The sequence below is a fragment of the Canis lupus genome, chromosome 3 (genome assembly GCF_011100685.1).
Source record: "Canis lupus familiaris isolate Mischka breed German Shepherd chromosome 3, alternate assembly UU_Cfam_GSD_1.0, whole genome shotgun sequence".
NCBI classification, from domain to species: Eukaryota; Metazoa; Chordata; class Mammalia; order Carnivora; family Canidae; genus Canis; species Canis lupus.
This window is the reverse complement of record NC_049224.1, coordinates 24,023,065-24,042,762: the sequence shown is the minus strand read 5'-3', so window position 1 is coordinate 24,042,762 and position 19,698 is coordinate 24,023,065. Positions and strand designations below refer to the sequence as shown.

Genomic DNA, 19,698 nt, shown 5'->3' with positions numbered 1-19,698 from the left:
CATTCCTTTTTATATATTTATTTTTAGTAATGTCTACACCCAACTTGGGCCTCAAATTCACAACCCCAAGATCAAGAGGCACATGTTCCTCAGACTGAGCCAGCCAGGTGCCCCAAAATGATTATCTTTAAAAGGGTGCTGTAAAGATAATTTTGTTGTGTTTCATCGCCCATGGAGTTGACATAATGACAGGAATAGCACTGTACACTGAAAAACAAAATCTCCTTTGTGTTTCTTAGATAGCTGAAGCATTGGGAAGTTTCTGAGGTAATGAGACCCCAAAACAGATAAGTTCTAAGTTGGTAGTGAAAAAAAAAAAGAGATTGTCTGCATAGACAAACATTGTGGAATGAATGTCTGAGTGTGGAGAAAAAGGAACAAAGGCAACAGAGGCCATATATGTAGCTACTAACACTGCTTAGGCATAATCCAGCTGTCTCCTATCTATTCACAGAAAAAGTCATGAAATATGCTTTCCTTCCAACATCTTTTTTTTGTTGTTGTTATCATGGACAAATGAAAAATTTAACTTCCCAGATATCTCAGTCATGGAACTGAATCTTAATTTACTATTCCTGTTGGACTTAAAACATAGACTATAATGTTTAAGATCCTTGTAACTAGTTGTTTTGAAGGAAGTGCTATTCAATATCTGATTTGTTTTTCCCATATAATAAAGTAGTGGCAAATAAGTCAGAGTAAAGCTCTAAGCAAACTAATTATTTGACCTATTTAATTTTTAAAGTATTTGACAGATAAATTTATAGCTTCATGTGTACATGTATTTTTTTAAAGAACTTTAAAAATTGCAATCATTATCCAGATTTCTTCTAGTATGTAGTTTTAAAAAGTTTGTCTTGGGGACGCCTGGGTGGCTCAGCGGCTGAGTATCTGCCTTCGGCTCAGGGTGTGATCCCGGAATCACAGGATCGAGTCCCACATCCGGCTCCCTGCATGGAGCCTTCTTCTCCCTCTGCCATTCTCTCTGTCATGAATAAATAAATCTTAAAGCAACAGAACTTTTTTTTTCATTATGAAAGAATCAGAATTTCGCATTTTGAAAATTGACCAGGTTTATTTTTCTTTTGGGGGAAAAAATGGCTTGACTCATCGGAATCTCACAAGACTTCAATTCATTCAAAGCTTAACTTCCCTTTTGGTAACTTATTCATTACTTCCTGAGAGTGGCCAGTCTCTTAGGCAGAAATGACTAGATTTCTAGAAATGATGTCTCAGTGAGTCATCAGTTTGGCCTGAAAATCCTATTTCCAGAGTACATCACGGATAGTGGCACACCCATTATGAGACATGCATTAGTAGAATTAAAGCATTTATGCATTAAAAATACTTTTTTCCTAAAGTTCTTGGATGTAAAATAGAGAAATTCAAGTTTAAGTTAAGGGTCATTCAGTGAATGTGGTCATGTACTGTTTTATGGAACAGGATTACACAACTACAACCCAGCAGTGCTACAGACGTTGGTTCTCTATAAAGGAGTGATCTAAGCTTGGAGGTAAGACCAGAGTTCAGAACTCACCAGGCTGGGGGTCAGGAAATCCCACGAGCCAGGTGAATGGATTACAGAATTAGAATTGTGAATGGGCAGTCATAATTAGGAACCAGTAGAAGCCAAAAAGTCCGATAGGGACTCAGGAAGTAAATATAAGACATTCCAATGAAATCTAGCTAATACAGACTTGGAAGCCAAGTTTACTTTTTAAAAAATGAGTTCATATGATCCTTTGTACACTTGTGTGTTAGAATTTTAAAACCAAAGGGAGAATTGACACCTTTGCAATATTAGGCCTTTACATTCATCAATATATATCCATTTATTCAAGTCCATGTTTAGGTCCTTCAGTAAAGTATTATTCCTCCAAGTCTTTCTGTTTTTTTCTTAGGTTTATTCCTGGCTTCGTTGTGGTTTTTTCGTTACTCTTGTTTTCTATAATGGGCAAAATTTGTTTCTATCATTTCTTCTAATTGATTATTGTTGTGTAGGAACCTTAATAATTTTGATGCTGACTTCATATCCTGTACCTTCTCCTCCTGAAAATCCCACAATACATAGGTAGGCAATACATAGAATTTTGTTTCTTCATTTCCAATATATTGCATTGGTAAGCTTACAATCCGAAAGAGGAATCATCTACATGTGTTTTCTAAGTGTGTTTTTTTTTTTTTTTCAAATCAAAGTATTGAATTTTATGAAATGCTTCCCCTCCCCACATTTATTATTATGATCAGGTGGTTTTCCCTAATAGAAGCTTATTAGTATAATACTTAATAGTTTTCTATTACTGAACTCTTCCTATATCCCCAGGATAAGTGGAATTAGATCATGATGTGTTATTTTATATACAATTTTACTCCTAAATAATCCTTTATTATTTTTTTGGCATTTATATTTACGTTAGATTGCTGCCTAAATTTGATTTGGTTTTAAAATGTGCTTTATACCTGTAGGTATGTCCTTTTTCATTTCTAATAATGTTGTGTTTTACTTGTTTTATTGATTAGCCTTACTTCTCTTTTGCTTTTTTTTCAGGAAATCAGGTTTTTATTTCATTGGTTATTTTTTTGCTTTGTTTTCTACTTATATCTGCTTCTAGCTTTGTTATTTTCTTGCTTCAACTTTCTTCAGATTTACTCTGTTTTACTTTTCCTAGTTTCTTCAGTTCAATGCTTAACTCATTTGTCTTTGCTTTAAAAAAAAGTTTTAAAATACTTTTCAGATAAATGAATTTAAATTTATTAGAACACCAATGTCTCCATTGTATAAATTGTGCTCTACCGTATGTTCAGTTGCCATTTGCTTCTAAGTGTTTCATCATGTCTGTCAAAGCTTCCTTGTTATCCCATGAGTGAGCTACCCAGGAGCACATTTTTAGTGTGTGTGTGTGTGTGTTTTCATACATGTTTACTCTTTCCTATCCAATTTGCTTGCATTGTGGGTTAAAACCAAGGTCTGTATGACAATTATTTCAGATATTTTGAGACGTTCTCTGTTCTCAAGTTTCTGTCTCTGGCTTGTAGTTTTTAGATTTCTTCTACTCAGTCTCAAAGTCCAGAAACCAATCTTAAAATTAGGTTTTAAAGCTTCTTTTCTGCAGTGATACTAGAGGACATGAAAAATCTGCCTACTAATCCTACAGATCTCTGACTAATCCTACAGATCTAACTGTATATTTGTTGCCTTCCTAAATCTGCGGCTCCATAGAAACAGTAGCCCTAAGAAATGTTGAGAGCTATTTTTGTTTTTGTTTTTAAGTGTGTTTCTTTAGAGGGGAACTCCCTTCCTGTCTCTAGCTTTAAGCAGCGGCCCCTGACTCACCTGTACTGGTTTTGGCTTCCTGCTTACAGGAGCTTAGCTCTTGGCCCCTGCTGCTGCTTCCAGACTCAGAGCTCAGATGACCAATGGGTTTGGGACCTACACAGGGTCTTGAGTTCTTTCTGCTTCTGATTCAAGAGAGGTTTTATTTCACCTTTGGTCTTGTTATGCCATTTTCATTTTTCCTTTCTACGTTTTATTCCCATGTGTTGAAAGCAGAGGGAGTGCATCCAAGCATAAACTTCTTACACTCTATTGACTTAAATGCTAATCTTTAAAAATTTGGAATTTTTTTTGTACATAGTAAGAGATGAATATCTAACTCCTATTTTTTCTCTCTCCAAGATGGAATAAAAGTATCTCATTTATGCAGGGAGAAAGGATTAATCAGGCCATCCTATGGGATTTAAAGTACCACAGATTTGTGGACTCCGGTTGAAATTGATCTGGAACTCAGAGATTAATTCCAAAAGTTATAAATAAGTAAGTAATTTCAAAAAGAACACAGTTAAAAACGGTTCATCACTTTCTTCCTATCATCTGAAAAACTATTTCTCTCATTTGTATAACTTGCCACGCCCTAAAAGCATAGAATATGCAAACTATAACGTAAAATACAAGTCCTTCAAGTTATAAGCTCATGGGTGTCATTGTTTTTGACTCATCAAAAAAGGGATTTTGCAAAAATTTACTTTGCCGAATACATTTTCCTCTGATTTTGCTTGGATATAGTGTGACTCTCTTCAGAGAGCAAATGAAATGTCTGCGGAGGAAATGGTTAATGTCTAGTCTAAGATTTGGTAGTAAATACTTGGAGCAATAAGTGGTCTTTTAAAGATCACTGAACCTCACTTGGCCTTAACTTCCTCACCAGTTAGAATGAGAGAAATGGATTATCTGACCTTTGAGATTCGTGTGGGAACATGGCTGTGTCTATATCCTGGATCTGAATAAATAAAGTAATAATAATAAACGGCACTTGGGAGAAACTACCATATGGTGTGTAACTAGGTGTGATGCTATGTCTAATCCTGTTAATTTAAAATTCGTAAAAAAAACCATTAGTGAGTTGGAAGACAGAGTGAAGAACCTATTAACTGCATGATGCTATATGAGGAGATGTTACAAATGGGGGAGAAGAGAAATGATAGGTGTGGTATGAATGCCCAAGAGAAAGTAAAGTACTTGCTGACTGATGCTCATATTACGTTTGTTATTCTAGCAAGAATTTTTCTTAATGAGCCAGATTTTCCCATTGTTTTAATTGTTCCCTTAATTCTTCCAGGCGCTGGAGTACCATACCCTGGAGTATCAGAACTGCTTTTGATGTTACCCTGATGTCCCAAATGTTATACTTCTCAAAGTGTGGTTTAGGCAGTTGAGAAGATCTGACTCAATTTAATGTTCAGTTTTATGTACCAGGGGTTTTTTGCATGATACCTTGTTTTCTCCCTGGAGGATTATATTAATTGCAATAGGAACACCGAAGTAGTAACACACTTAGCATTATTTATCTCAGCATTAGGCACACCGAGGACCTATTTAGCTGATGGGAGCTTCAGACACATCATTTTCAGTTTCTAAAGAAATCAAGTTTTATTCCCAATCCTTTGCATTTCTTTGCAAGCCTCGTTGTAGCCTTAATGAGCTATTCACCTTCTCAAAGGAACATTGAGTATTAATAAAAACTATCCATACTGCCCAAAGGGACCAACGTTTTGTCGACTTCTAGTCTTCCTAATTTTTCAGATTTGCTGACTGGGGCATTCTTTTGGTTACTTATTCTCTCGTATGTTTTGTTGCGGCTGCTATGCTTGTTGAACATCAAAGCAATTTCATAACTTTGACATGAGTACAACTTTCCGGTGCCCTGAAATGTATATTTCAGTACATAAACTCAGTTCCTGGAGTCAAGTTCAAGACTAATATATAGTAATGTTATGAAATATTTGTCCTTCACGTTTCCTTCTCTTTCCCAGGTTTTGTTCTGTTTTATGTTTGATGTGAACTGAAGTCACCCCTTGGGACTCTTTGCGTAATCTTGTCCTTTAGAAAAGATGGCAGGTTATTTTTTATTTTAAAGTTTTACAGCTACTCACCATATAGGTGAGGAGAAAGGAAACGTTGAAGATAACAAATTAAAGCATATTTAGACTTCCACACATTTTTATCTGCATTCTTTTCAAGGATAGAAGAGCAGATCTTCTGCATTTTTTTCCTTACTTTCATCCTTGAATGGTCATCAACAAACATCATTTTGTCCATTTTCATACATTAAACCAATAAAAGGAAAAAGGTTTCAAAATAATCATCTAATTTTTCAGAATATAAATAATGCATAGTCTGTAATATTGTATATGTTCCTCACTTACATAAATTCCTAAAAGTATAAGATGCCAATCAAAAACAGTAAGATTAAATCTCACCTGTGTTTTTACTATTCTGAGGAAATTAATGCACCATTTTGCCTAATTACGTATCTTCAAATCTTTTTCTGTATACAAGAGTGCTTTTGATCAACTTTGCTATTGTCTTTGGAGAACAGTAATAGTTGTCCAATAAGGCATGTCTGCTGCTATGAATTTTAAATGCATACATTTCATTTAAAAAGTAAAGTGATCTGTTACCAAATTATTTGTTGGGAAAATTCAACCAAGTGTGGTCAGGATCAGGTTTCTGAGAACTTGAAGCTGCAATTGAGGAGTTGCCTCTAGCCACTTGTTGCTTATAGGTAGATAGTCAGAGGGATCACTCTGCCCATATGGACATGGCAGTGGCTCGGACTTCTCCAGCAAATTAAAACATCTGAAAGAAAAATAACCTCTCGACAGACAGTAAAAATTAATAAAGTAACATTACATTTCTTTGGCATCAAATAGTGCATTTAATTGACCATTATAAAGAGCATATAAATTTATAATCCTAAAAATGAAATAATGTAAGCAAGTCATGTCTTGAAAAAATAATCTTAATTTGGTTAATCTTGTGATTTCTCTCCCAAATATTTCTGGACTTAGTCGCTGGCATTTCTCTACACCCGAAATATATTTCACTGTACAAATATTTCAGTCCGGTACAGAGTTTCATGAATTTAATCTTCTATATCTTCTGCCTGAAATCATGTTCCACAGGACTAATAAATACTCTTAGTTTTATTCTGTCGGTAAGGTGCTAGCATTCTCCTGGGTGCGCAGTGTTGGATGAGATTAGAGGACACCGATTAGAAAACAGTGGACCGGGTCTGGTTCACGGTTATCTTCTGTTAGGTCTGAATTTAAATATATATATATGTTTTAAAATCAGTTGCCAACATTTAAAAATGGGTAGAATGTACATAAAGATGTGGATTCCTTGCTTTTCTTTATAAATCAAGAAATGAGGCAATCCTGGGACTATATTCAAGTATAGCAACAATTGGTCTGGACCAAGTAGTGCTGCTCCCTTAAATGTGGGCAAGCACTCTTACTTACCATTATCCCTACTATTTCTAGGTCTCTTCATCTAGAATGTTCTATGTTGTTGCTGTTCTTCGTTTGAATAGGTCCTTTCCCTATTTTCATAGTTTGTCTCTTGTCCCATTTTTATATTCCACATAAGGCATTTGCAATTTTTAAAAGTTTCATGTGGTCTTACACCTCAGAGCCCTCCTCAGCCTGTATTGTTGCCTCTTCTTAAAATTCCTTTGTTCTCTCATCTTTCCTTGGATATCACATAGTTCTCCTCTAAGCAACAGCATCAATGCTCCATTTCCTGCAGAGCCTATCCTTCCACCAGCTGAGTTAGGGGGCTCGCCCTTTGTCTGCCACTGAAACCTTGGCTCCAGGTCTATTAAAACATTGATCCTGTGAATGACCCTAGAGTACGTTTTTTATTTATCTGTAGCCCTTAATTTTCTCCTCTCTTGACTTGATCCTTGAGGGCAAGGACCATATGTGTTCACTATTGGCAACTAGCCCAGCAGCACACGGAAGCTGAATGAACTCTGGTTGAATAAATGAATGAGAAGTAAGGTATGTATTTAAAGATCTATTTCATTAAATTGTACTTTGACAACTTTCATTAGCTAACACTTTTAAGATTTGATGGCATGAAGCTTCTCCCATCCTCCTCTCTCCCCTTCCTCCTTTACTTCCCCCCACCCCTTTAGGCTGTTAGGTGCATGCACACGCATGTACATACCACCCCCCAACACATAGAGTAATACTTAGTAAGTATCTATTAACTTGGAAGGCAATACTTCATAAATATCCATTAATTAGGAAGGTTTCAGTAGAACAGAAATATTGATTTAAAACTTGCCTTGTGGGATCCCTGGGTGGTGCAGTGGTTTGGCGCCTGCCTTTGGCCCAGGGCGCGATCCTGGAGACCCGGGATCGAATCCCACATCGGGCTCCCGGTGCATGGAGCCTGCTTCTCCCTCTGCCTGTGTCTCTGCCTCTCTCTCTGTGTGTGACTATCATAAATAAATAAAAATTAAAAAAAATAAAAAAATAAAGCTTGCCATGTAAATACCGCTTATTCTATGCCACTGTCTATACAGTTGATTAAATTTTGTTTTTTGATTGGCCTTAAAGTCAATAATAAAAAATAAGATTATTTTCAGACAGAGATAGAATTAAAAGAAAAGGAAATTCTAAAGTCTCAAAAGACTCTGCTACTTAGTATGGATCATGTAGATGTGGCTGTTTTGAGAAAGGAAGTTAGGAACTTTTAGATAAGCTCCAAAGGAATTGACTACCGAACACTTCTTCATGATTACAGTATCACGTCTCCTTGCAAATGTGGGCCATGAATACCCTCATCTGTGTGCCTACTGCAGAGCTGTTTGTCTTTATGGGACTTTGCACAGCTGACAGCTAATGCAGGCGTTTAAATGCAAAATCTGACACTGATGTTTTCCCCCAAATGACACTTTGATTCATAAATTATATGAATGTGGGTAGCACTATTCATTTATGAAATAATGCAGCTACCACTTAGTAATGCAATTCAAAACATCTTTCACTTTATTTAGCCATTTCCAACCTCATTACATGTGACTAGGAAAAGAATAAAAATTGATTAGACAAGGAGTGAAAAGTGGGCAAAAGCATTTCCCAGCATGTTGCCCGCCTTGTGGCAAAATGATGGAACCGTTAACATTTTACTTCCTGTTGAGGAGATGTTTCTTGCTTAGGTGGCCTGTTTCTGATTAAAAGCGTCTTTGTAATATTGCATTCACTTCCATAAAAAGAAAAATCTGCTCTGTACCAGAAAAGAGTCTAGTACTGACTGCAAAAAAGATGTTACTGTGGCAAGACAGGATATTCCTGGTTCCAGAGCCTGTAGTAGGATGGCAGGCTTTGAAAATGTAGCAAATTATCTCTCTGAGCTTCTAATTTTTCTATGTTGCGTCAATGATAAAAGTGGAAATAATATAACCATTACCAGCAGTGAATAACGATAGGTATGATTTTGAGACTTTGAGTGCTGTTTCCTTCAAATATATTACCTGTGATTGTCAAAACAAACCTGGAAATGTGGAATCATGGTCCTATTTTACAAATGTGGACTCAGACTCAGCCCAGTTAAGAAACTTGCCTGACGTGGGCAGTGAGTGTGGGAGCCAAGACTGGAGCTGTTAACTCCTCTCTTGTTCTCCTAGCCACGTAAGTGAGGGTCTCCTGTGTGTCCCTGTGAAAACCTAAGGAGGTTCTGGTTGACTGTCTTCCCTAATGTGATTCGTGGGTCTGTATGATGGGGGTACGCTCCGCGTGCTTTCATAAACTTTTTAGACCTCTAATGAAAGTGTTTTTGCTTAAGGATTTTCCTTTTGAATTTTGGGGAACTAGTCTGGATGTAGATCTGCTCTATTTCAGGAGTGACGGGGGAGAGAATGCACATTCGTCTGTCTGGTGGCACTTGGGGTGTGTCATCCTGGTAAGTTATGCATTGTCCGTGAGCTCAGGACACAGTCACTGGTGTACGCATTCACAGATGCGGACTGAAGAGAAGCTCAAATTGGAGTCTGATAAAGAATAGCTTGTCAAAGGACAAGGGAAATATTTCACATTTACTTTTCCATTATGTTGTATTAGGTATGGGGACCTCGCATTTTGAGCAGAAGGCTGCTAATTTCTCACGTGATCTTTATCAAGAAGTACAAAATCAGTGAGCAGCATACAGCTACAGGAACATGTCTCAGGTGGGTTGTGAATTATACAGCCAGATGGCCTCACCTCCCCCAGGACTGTTACAAAGTCATATACATTCTTTATTCATTAATTTCAAATTTTGCCCAACCTTTTTATAGGTATTAGGCTTTTCTGCAAGGGAAAAACCATTTTGATGAAAAGGAAAAGAGTAAATTTGGAAAATTACTCATTTTGCCGGAAAATACAATCCCATACTTTAAAGAAAAGTAAATGCTAAGATAATATTTGTGATCAAAATGTATTCACAAAGTGTTTTCCACTTCATTTATCACAACTATGCAAGTCTGTTTCCCTCTTACTGAAGTCATGTGCCGCCTTTGTGGCAGACCCAGCTTTAGAGACTAACCATATCTATGTTTTATTTTAGTTGTTTTCTAAGTTCTATTTTGAATATAACATGAAGATTATTGCACAGAAGTGTTTTCCTTTTCTTCTTTCGGTTTCTTTTTCCAAATACTATATAAGCCTGATGCTGTACTTTCACTAATTTTATACAGGAATAGGTATTGGGTTGGAATCTCAAGGTGAAAATTCAAGAGTTGGAAGGAAAGGAAAAGACTTAGATGACCATGGCCAAGGAGATGATAAAGTAATTGGTCTAATGAGAAAATGTTTCTTTCTTTCAAAGTCTCCAATCCTCAGCTTGATGCTTATAACTATAGTACAATTTCTGAGGCAACTGTCCTGGATCTGTGGTGGAAGGACAAAGTAAAATGAATCCTATCTCTTTTGAATTTACATATATATCCATCCATCAGATCAACATATTCTTGGCTGTGTTCTGCATAATCTGTAGTGGCCCTTTTGAAATTACTAACACAGGGCAGATGGTCTGCTCTCATCAGTGTGGCCTCTTCACAGTCCATGAACAGAGCTTGTTTGTCCCACTTCCAGGAGGGCCATTCTGTTTCTCTCTCCCCACCTGTCCTCACTTCTTCCCTGCAGGGTCCAGTATCTGACCCTCTCTTTTACTCAGTCTTCTCCAGAGAAGCCAGTCTTCCCTTGCCTCAAAAACCAAGTAGCAGCACTTAATTGCACACTGTTCAGTCCTCGGCTATGCTGCTCTCGGGTGTGAGTCTCCCTCCACAACTGGATTGCAGGCCCCCTGAAGATGGGAAAGCTGTCATCTGCACCCCTTAGCACAAAGCAGAGCTTGAGCTCTCAGCAGGGACTCCCTGATTGAGAGCCTTTCTGCTACTTTATTTTTATTATTTAATTGAGTGAGATTCTGCAGGACATAAACTGTGCCCTTGAAACCAAGGCACCCTTGGGAGCTATATTAACTTAGGGCACATGGGCCCTATTTATTTACTGTTTCAATATACTGAGTTTACTGTACTATCAATCACACAATCTGACAAGTCTTTTAAAATGCAGTGCTTCTTCTGCATCTTTTGGCTTTGCTCCTTCACTGATGACCTTTTGGAAGCAGTGGAGTGGGACTACGGGAAGGGGAGGACTTGTCATGCTCTGTCAACTTCTAGAACCTGAATTAGAAAACCTGAAGAACAAGAAGAATTCCTTCTGTCACTTTTTTTAGAAGAATAACAGAGAAGCATAGCCTTTCTATTCACTCTTAGAATTGTAGACCTGGAAGGAGGTGAGTGTTTCCTTTAGGGTGGCATTTGTCCAGGTAGACTTATAGTCTTGTTTTCTCTTTTCTTTTCTAGTGACCGTCTGCTTCCAGTGGGTCTGAGATGGCATGGATGAGTGTCTGGGGGCCTGTTTAGAGCTCAGCCCCAGACATATCTCAGCCAAGGTACATTTCCAATAAAGTATTCCAAGTAGTGCTTTCCTGGCCATCTGGTTTTCTGGGAGCTCTGAGTTAGGAGGACGGATCTAGTGGTGATGAGCTTGAAGAAAGCATGGGGAGGGCGGGGGGGACGACGACAAATTAGTCCCAGGCCAGAACCACTGCCTACATAGTCAAGCTATAGAGCTACAGAACTTTAAATGTATCCAGGTTAGAGTTGAAACCAGCATTGTTGTAAGAGTATCTGTGCAGAGCAGCAATGTCCAACCTTTCTTACCTAAGGAATGCAGAAAACCTGGTCCAGCCCAGGAGATAGGGGCTGCTAGGAACATTTGTGAAGAGACTAGGATAGTGGCCCCTGGGGCAGGACTAGACTTGACCCTGGTCCTAACAGAAATTTTGATGAGAAGGTAAGACTGGGGAGAGGATCAGATACCCATGAAGGGAATCTGAAGTCTGATGGTCTCACAAGTACTCTGAAAGAAGACTGGGATTCCTGACATTCCTTGCTTTGGGTGTGGTAGCCCTGAAGCTGCTCCCAGCCCTGGCTCCAGTAGCCTCCAGGGTCCTACACTCAGCACACCTTTATTGCTGGCAGAGATTGTCCTAAAGACTCCAGAGAAATCAGGTCAGTTTTTGGCTTTGACTTGAAATGGCGTTAGGGTGGCCTGAGATCAATGGGCCAAACCTAGTACCTGGTTATGCCCTAGAGTGAACCCAAGCCCTCAATCTCTGAATTATTCTGATGGGTCTTTGGGCTTTCAAGACCACAAAGGCCCTCTCTGGGCAAGAGCAGACTCCAGGATTAGCCTCAAGCAAAATGTAGTTCTTTGGAATCCATCTAGCATGGAAATAGCCTTCCCTTGGTTGCTGGCCCATGTGTGGTACAGCGTTGCTCAACACAGCACATTCTTCCTCCAGTATGACTTCAGAGGGAAGGTGGGGCCAAGCGCAGAGGGTTGAGGGTAGAGGTTTCTCAGAAATGTCTGTTTCACAAAGCAGCTATTTTTCTCAGTCGAACAACTTTGAGCTTATTGCTTTCATTTTCCTCAAATATCTATCAAGGCTTTGTAACTTATGAGCAAACAAACTGAAACAGAAAGCCATTTTTTAAGTTAATTTTATATTTGGTACAGGATTAGAAACTGCTCTGTTCACACACCAGCTATAGCCTGTAGCACAGAAACCATGCCTGCTTTTCCAACACATCGCTGTGCTGTTTGGTTAGGAGGGGATTAAGGATACGAAAAAGAAAAAAAAGGTCAGTTTCTATTTGTAGGTAATTCTCAATGTCCCTTCTCAGAATCTCAATTACTTCTTCTCTCTTATTTTCTTTTCCATGTGTGTCATGGCCTTTAAGACTTGCTGGAAACATAACGTCCTACGTTCTCATCAGCAGCCATGGATCATAGTGCCACTCACTAACATTTTATTACAGTGTCCTGAGCTGCCCAGGCACCTCATGCTAAATTTAGGTTTAAATAAACAGAGCATCTGAGTTGCAGTGCTACTAGAAAGCAGCTGGAACAAGAATAAATAGATCGATTGCTTTCGTGCTGCTGTGATGTGACCGAGAACTTTGAGAGTTGTTTTTATTTTATTTTATTTTTAGCAAGTATATATAGATACTGATCCTTTTCCTGAGTCATTCTGAATACTTTAAATGTATATGCGGATCCAGTTTCCAATTCAAAAGCCCTGAGTTGAGATAGGTGTCAGCTCCTTAGCCTTGTTAGAACCCTGGCTTGTTCAGTTTCACATTTTGGTTTATTCTCCTGTGATTCACGCAGTGCATCCTGCCCACCAGGAAGGACTAATGGTAGTTTTCCTCAGACTCTCATACAAGCTGCCGTGGACTTGGGCATACAGCGAAATATATATGCACATATCAAATGCCAGCCAAGTACGTATACTGTCCTGCATTTGATGGTTTTTTGTTTGTTTGTTTGTTTTAACCTAACCATAAATCTATCCTGGAGAATTCTCTATCAACATTAGGAAGCTAATGCATTCTTTTCAAGAACTGCGTAGGATATATTCTATGGATATATGTTTCTCCAAACTCTTTACTATTATCAATTATATAGCATGACTATCTTGGTATACATGTCATTTTATAAATGGGCAGGTATAGCTAAGGGATAAGTACCAAGAAAGGATTGCTGCATAAAGACATTGACAAATTGCTCTCCACCAACTTCCTCTCTAACCAACTTACAGTGCATGTGATGACTATTTCCTTGGCATACTCTGTGATACCTAAGGGAAGAAAGTGACATTATTAATGGCAAACACTTACATGGCACTTAGTCTGCACCGGGTGCTGGTCTATGTGCTTTACATATATTATCTCAAATAAGACTTGCAACAACCTTGGGAGGGAGCTACCTTTATCTCCAGTTTACAGTTGGGATAAGACATTTTCCTTCAGGTCACCCAGCTAGTAAATAGCAGCCAACATTTGAGGCCAGGCTGCCTGGCTCTAGAACTTAGCTTTTGCACGACCTTAAACTGTGTAAATCATGACACTTTTTCTTGACTATTCTCTGGTTTAGAAGAATTCCTCAAGAAATAAACGTTCAACTGTTGAATGAGGAAGATGACATCAGACTCTACTACCATCCCCTATTTGTTGCAGCCCTCCACAGCACCTAAAGTCTGTCCCTCCCAGCATGTGAACACAACTTCTAACCTTACTCTGGCCATAATTTGTTAAAATATCAAGGTTCCTGTAGATGAACCTTGCACTGCCCTGGCTTATCAGTTTCTTAATCTCTCCCTAGTGACCTTGCCTTCCACCTTGTCTCGCCTTTCTTTTCGGCTCTCATAACCAAGTTCTAGATCCGGTCATTAGAACTGCATCTCCTTTATAATGTAGTTTCATGCATCCTACCTTCAGACCAGCAACTCCTGTTTTCCCACTCACTCCCTTCAATAACCCTACTGGGGTCTATGATCTACTGATCCTATCAGGTGTTCCCTGTCCATCCCCACTTATTATCATAATTGGGTATTAAATTAAAAGTCTCTCACATTCTTTCTCATGCACTCTCTTCATTGTAAATATAAAGTCATCATTTTGGAGAGGGGAGGTTTACTTGAGAGATCTGATATGGGGATGAAGATACATTTGTTCCAGAGCAGTAGGGTGTCAAGACAGATTTTTTCCTTGAAATGTATACTTCCTATTTGTTATTACAAATAACTCAAAATAGTGTCAATATCCACAAATGGGAGATAGTATTTTTTATAAATATGGCAAGCACTATGTAGTCATTAAAAAGTGATAAGATATAGCCAAAAATGCTTATAAAGATCATCAAACTAAGAAATGTGAGGAAAAAAATAGAACAGTATATACAGCTTCTTATATATTTTTCTACATATTTTGATTCTTAGAAATTTCTTACATATTCCCACATAGAATTCCTATAAATTTTCCCTACATATAGGTGAATACAAGTTCTAGTCAGTATGATGCTAATAAGTCAAAACATTTCTTTTAAGTATACATAAGAAACCACCAGGAGTTTAAATTGGAAAAAGGGAGGCTAAGGAGAATTTTAGTTTTCACTTTCTTTTTTTTATAATTTTATTTTAAAACCATGCATACATTTTTAACTTTTGTATTTAAGTTACATTAAATGATTGAGCTGAGTCATCTAGCACAAACTTAGTGATTCAGTGAACAGCAAATCTCTTAAACTCTTACTGTGAGCATAGCAGCATGCCAGGTGCGGGGGAGACCATAAAAGAAGAAACAATAACTGACCTAACCAAACCTAAAATATAATAGAGGAAATTAGAATCTCAGAAACAATGAGAGAAAAGCATAAAGTACATATAATTTGAGTTAATGTCCTTCAAGTGGATGATAGATATTATATGAATCAAGACAAGGAAAAGACAGTTGCCAGGTGTCATCAGGTAGAGAAGATCTAATCTGCATTTGGCACTGAAAAAAAATGTAACGATTTGATTAAGGGAAAGAAATGGCAAAGACCATCCAAAAAGGAGTAACCTACATTAGGCAGTATTAGTAAGGACACAAGTAACCAACCAACAAGGTCAACATGTTTCAGGGAAGTGGATTAGCACCTGCCTGAGGACTGATTAGGTAGGAAATCAGTTTGAAGGTTAATATAGAAACCAAAGCCTAAATATTTCAGTCTAAAGTGGAAGAAAAAAATTTGGATGGAGAGAAAAGGATGAATCCAGAATGTGCTGAGAAAGAAAAAGCCATCTTATAAAGAGGCTGATTGAAGATTAACACTGCAAAATGATTTTTAGAAAATAAATATTTCAGAAAAAGAAAGGTTTCTATCTTTTTTACTTGGAGCACATACAGATAAAATATATTGATATAATATCATGTCTATCCAATTAAGAACTAAAGAATAGTAAAATAGTTTTATAAAAGGTCTCTCAGTAGAATTACTGATAGAATTACTGATAGTTACACAAATAAATATAAATCTATTTTGTAAAATCGAATATAAAACTCAGTAGATAAAATGAAAACCATGTTCTAAGAATAATTTAGATGCAAAATTTAGATGTAACAAACTATGGAGAAGCTAGGTAGATGAAATGAGAAAAATAAAATACATTGGAAACTCATTGTCTCTACTTTAGGTGGGGGTGGTGGTGGTTTTATGTGACCCTTCATATAATGTTTCAACCTTGACTCCAAACATTGAGAAATAGTGTTGTCTCCCTGCTACTTCCCCTCAATTGGCCCAACCCTCCAGACTGATGTTAAGAGAAGGGAATAGAATCGAAGGTCTAGACTGATTAGATTGCTTTAAACCCTTTACATAAAGCACCAGAAGACTGATCGCTTGCTTTGCTCAGGGAACATTTCTTAATAAATGAGAGCTTTGTTTTGTCTTGATTTTTAAAACAGCAATGCCACACTCACTAGATGAAGCAACTTGGATGTAAAACTACATGATTTATTAGGTAACATCTACTCCAGCCTGGATCACAAAGGACAGCACTAAGTCTGCAATGCCCAGAAGATCTCTCTGCAGGTGTCACATTCTTCCCCTCCATTGACACCATTCTTGATCTCCATCAGAAATCTCCCCCTGGCCACATGCAGCCCCACACCTAATTACTGTTGGTTTCATTTGCATATGGTTTTTCTTATAATTCATTTGTACAAGGTAGGACCCTACTGTCAGGTCAATACAATGAAGCTTTGAACAGAACTCCTAATGCTGCCTAGTCTGATTTCTAATAGGATCTTGCCTACCCTTCTATTGTAGGATGAACAAGCACCCCTCAAAAACGTCCTCTCTCTAATCTCTGGAACCTGTAAAAATGTCATTACATAGCCAAAAGACTACCCAGATGTGATGAAGCTTGGGGATCTTGAAAAGGAAAGCTGATTCCTCTGAGCCAAATCTAATCATACCAGCCTATAAAAAGAGAAACTCTTGGAAGGAAGGAAACTAGCTGGTTGTGTTAAGTGATGTTTTAGAAAAAATTGGCAACTCCATGAAAAGTTGACTAAATCAGACCAAGACTGGATTCAGATGGCTTATGTGTTATTTGTAATATTGCAAACCAAACAAAAAAAGAGGAGACCCCTTGCCCAGCTGGAGTCAGAGAGATGCAGCATAAGGATTTGACCCACTATTACTGACTTTGAAGATGGAGGAAGGGGACTATGAGCCACAGAATGGAGGTGGCATCTTGCAACAGCCCTCAGCTGATAACCAGCAGGGAAATAGAACCTCAGTCCTACAACTATAAGGAACTGGATTCTATCAATTGTCTGAATAAACAAGGAAGAAGATTCTTTCCCAAAAACCCCAGGAAGAACGCCAGGAACAGATTGCCAAGAGATAGAGGCTGTCCTTTCTGAGAGCTTCTACCTCTAAGTCTGAGTCCAGTCAAAAATGAGATTTTCTAAGAGTGACAAAATAAATAAGATCAGACACCAGAAACAAAAACAAAACAAAACCCCAGAAAGGAACACAAGCTGCCAATATCTTGATCTCAGTCTTGGGAGACCTAAGCAGAGACCTAAGCCTATTGGACTTCTGACCTACAGTAACTGAAATTATAAAACTGGGGTTGTATTAATCTAGTCTGTTTCTGGTCATTTGTTACAACAGCAATAGGAAACTAATACGCCTTTATTGGAGGGTAAGAGACTGCAAGTCATGCCATAGGGTCATCTTTTCTCTGTTCCTATTCTCTTTTCTCTAATGTCCAGCTGATAGGCATAATTCTTCATTTCATAATTTAACTCCTTCAGTTGCCTTTGGTAAACTCTGGTGCTTATCCATGTTTAATACACAAAAGATTTCTTTCTGATCAATGCATCCCACTCAAGATAGAAATTAAGTGATTTTTAAATGTAAAAAGAGAAACAGGACTAGAATTTCAAATAGAATGCCTATAGTCTAAAACAACAAAAAGATAAGACAACACAAATGAGTACATAGGGCAGAAATTAGAAAATAAAGACAGCACTTAAAAAGAGAAGTTATTTAACAAGCAGAAGTAAGACTAAATATTTTCATTATAATGAATGTAAATGGGAGATTAGACTGGAAAACAAAATCCAAATGACAAACTGAAAATAAAGAAACACAAAAGGATTAAGTAAGTATTAAAGCAGTTACAAAAGCATAGAATGTGGGTTTGAAAAGCATACTGCAGGAGTCCACTTTCACATGGATTTTTTGTTTTGATAAATACAGTACTGTAAATATATTTTCTCTTATAGTTTTTATAACTTTCTGTAGCTTACTTTAAAAATATATAATGCATATAAAAATTTGGTAACTGTTTATCAGTATGGCTTCTGATCAGCAGTAGGCCATTAGTAGTTAAGCTTTGGGGGAATGAAAAGTCATACGTTGATTTTTTTGATGTGAGGGGGAATGTTGGTGCCCAAAATGCCTGCATTTTCAAGGGTCAACTATACGTTCAAGTTATAAGAAAGCACTGGTTACAATAATGACATCAGGTAACGAATTAAAAACACAAAGCACAAAATAGGAAATGGTATTCTTTTTTATATTGTTAAGCTATAATTTATGCAAAGATTTAAGTGGTATGAGTCATCTATTAAAATTTTATTAGACTATATAAAGCAAAAAAGTAGATTTTAAAATGCCTGTAATGTTTGACAAAGAAGTAAAATATGATGTAAATGCACCGAATTAAATAAGATTTACTTAAATATATTCAAATATAGACCTTATAACAGAAATGCAACTTCTTTACCAGTGCCCATTATTTAGCACACCAACAAAAATTCCTGAAAAGAGACATTTTATGGGCTATATTCCCTAGCAAACTAGTTTAATTAACATTAGACATTTACAGCAATAGATTATTTTTAAATTTCTAAATTATTATATTTTTAAGGTTAGTTTATTTAGTATTTATTGGTTCAAAGTAGAAACACCACCTCAAGGTAGAATATTTATAAATCAACCATAATGAAGCTATATGGAATCTGGCTAAGGGAGTACTCAGAGGAAAATTCATAGATTAATAAATATATAGGATTAAATAAAATAGAAAACAGTAACACTAATAAGGACCACAAAATAAGCAAATGAGGGAGAGGGTAAATATGTATACTGTTTTGGGGAAATATAAATTGCCAAAATTAATTGGAAAAAGATAGGACTAAATAAAAAAGATGAAAGCAATTCTTATCCAAAAATTACCTTTATGGAAAATCTTTTGACCTCTTCTAAAAAAAAAAAAATTAGTTCTGTTAGTGCCATAAGTCATAATGCCATTTTAACAAAAGAACAAGAGGGGGACGCCTAGGTGGCTCAGTCATATAAGCATCTGACTCTTGATTTTGGCTCTGGTCATAGTCTCAGATCAAGCCCTGATTCAGGCTCTGTTCTGGGTATGGAGCCTGCTTAAGAATCTCTCTCTTCATCCCTCTGCCTCTTCCAAGCCATCTCTCTCTCTCCCCTTCTCCAGTCCCCACCCCCCACAAAGGGTGAGAGAAATGAATATTTAGGTGCAGCAGGTGATTTCTATCCATAATTAGTTCTAATCTTTAAAAAAGTTCAGCCACCCCTAATAGGCGTGCAGTATCCAAGCCCTTATACCCAGATGCATTTTTCAGATTCCTTTGTTCCACATCAATAAGAGAAAGGAGTAAAAATGGACCATTAATGTGGTTTTGGGAACACTTCTTTGAGAATACACCCTTGAATTGACTGTCTCTCCTCTCCTGTTTCAGTTCTTCTGCCCTCATTCCTATTCCCTGGATGACTTCCCGAAGTATCTACCTACACTGAAGTTTCTGTTATAGACTCTGCTTTCTAGAGAACCTGAGCTAAAATATGAGAGGAAGATGGGGACACCCTAAAAAGAAAGATGAAATTGTGTTTTAACTTTTTCTATGGATGCTAGAAATCACTGAAGAGTAA

The 19,698-nt window shown here is 37.4% G+C and overlaps 1 long non-coding RNA gene across 1 annotated transcript; it reads left to right on the top strand.

Annotated features, from left to right (window-relative positions):
- Positions 1-2,001: 2,001 nt before the first annotated feature.
- On the top strand, positions 2,002-17,947 carry LOC111095154. The gene is made up of 8 exons (XR_005356303.1): positions 2,002-2,071; positions 3,705-3,814; positions 7,250-7,341; positions 9,409-9,515; positions 11,196-11,284; positions 12,415-12,539; positions 13,069-13,181; positions 16,549-17,947. It is a non-coding gene; the product is annotated as an uncharacterized LOC111095154 (long non-coding RNA).
- The last annotated feature ends 1,751 nt before the right edge of the window (positions 17,948-19,698 follow it).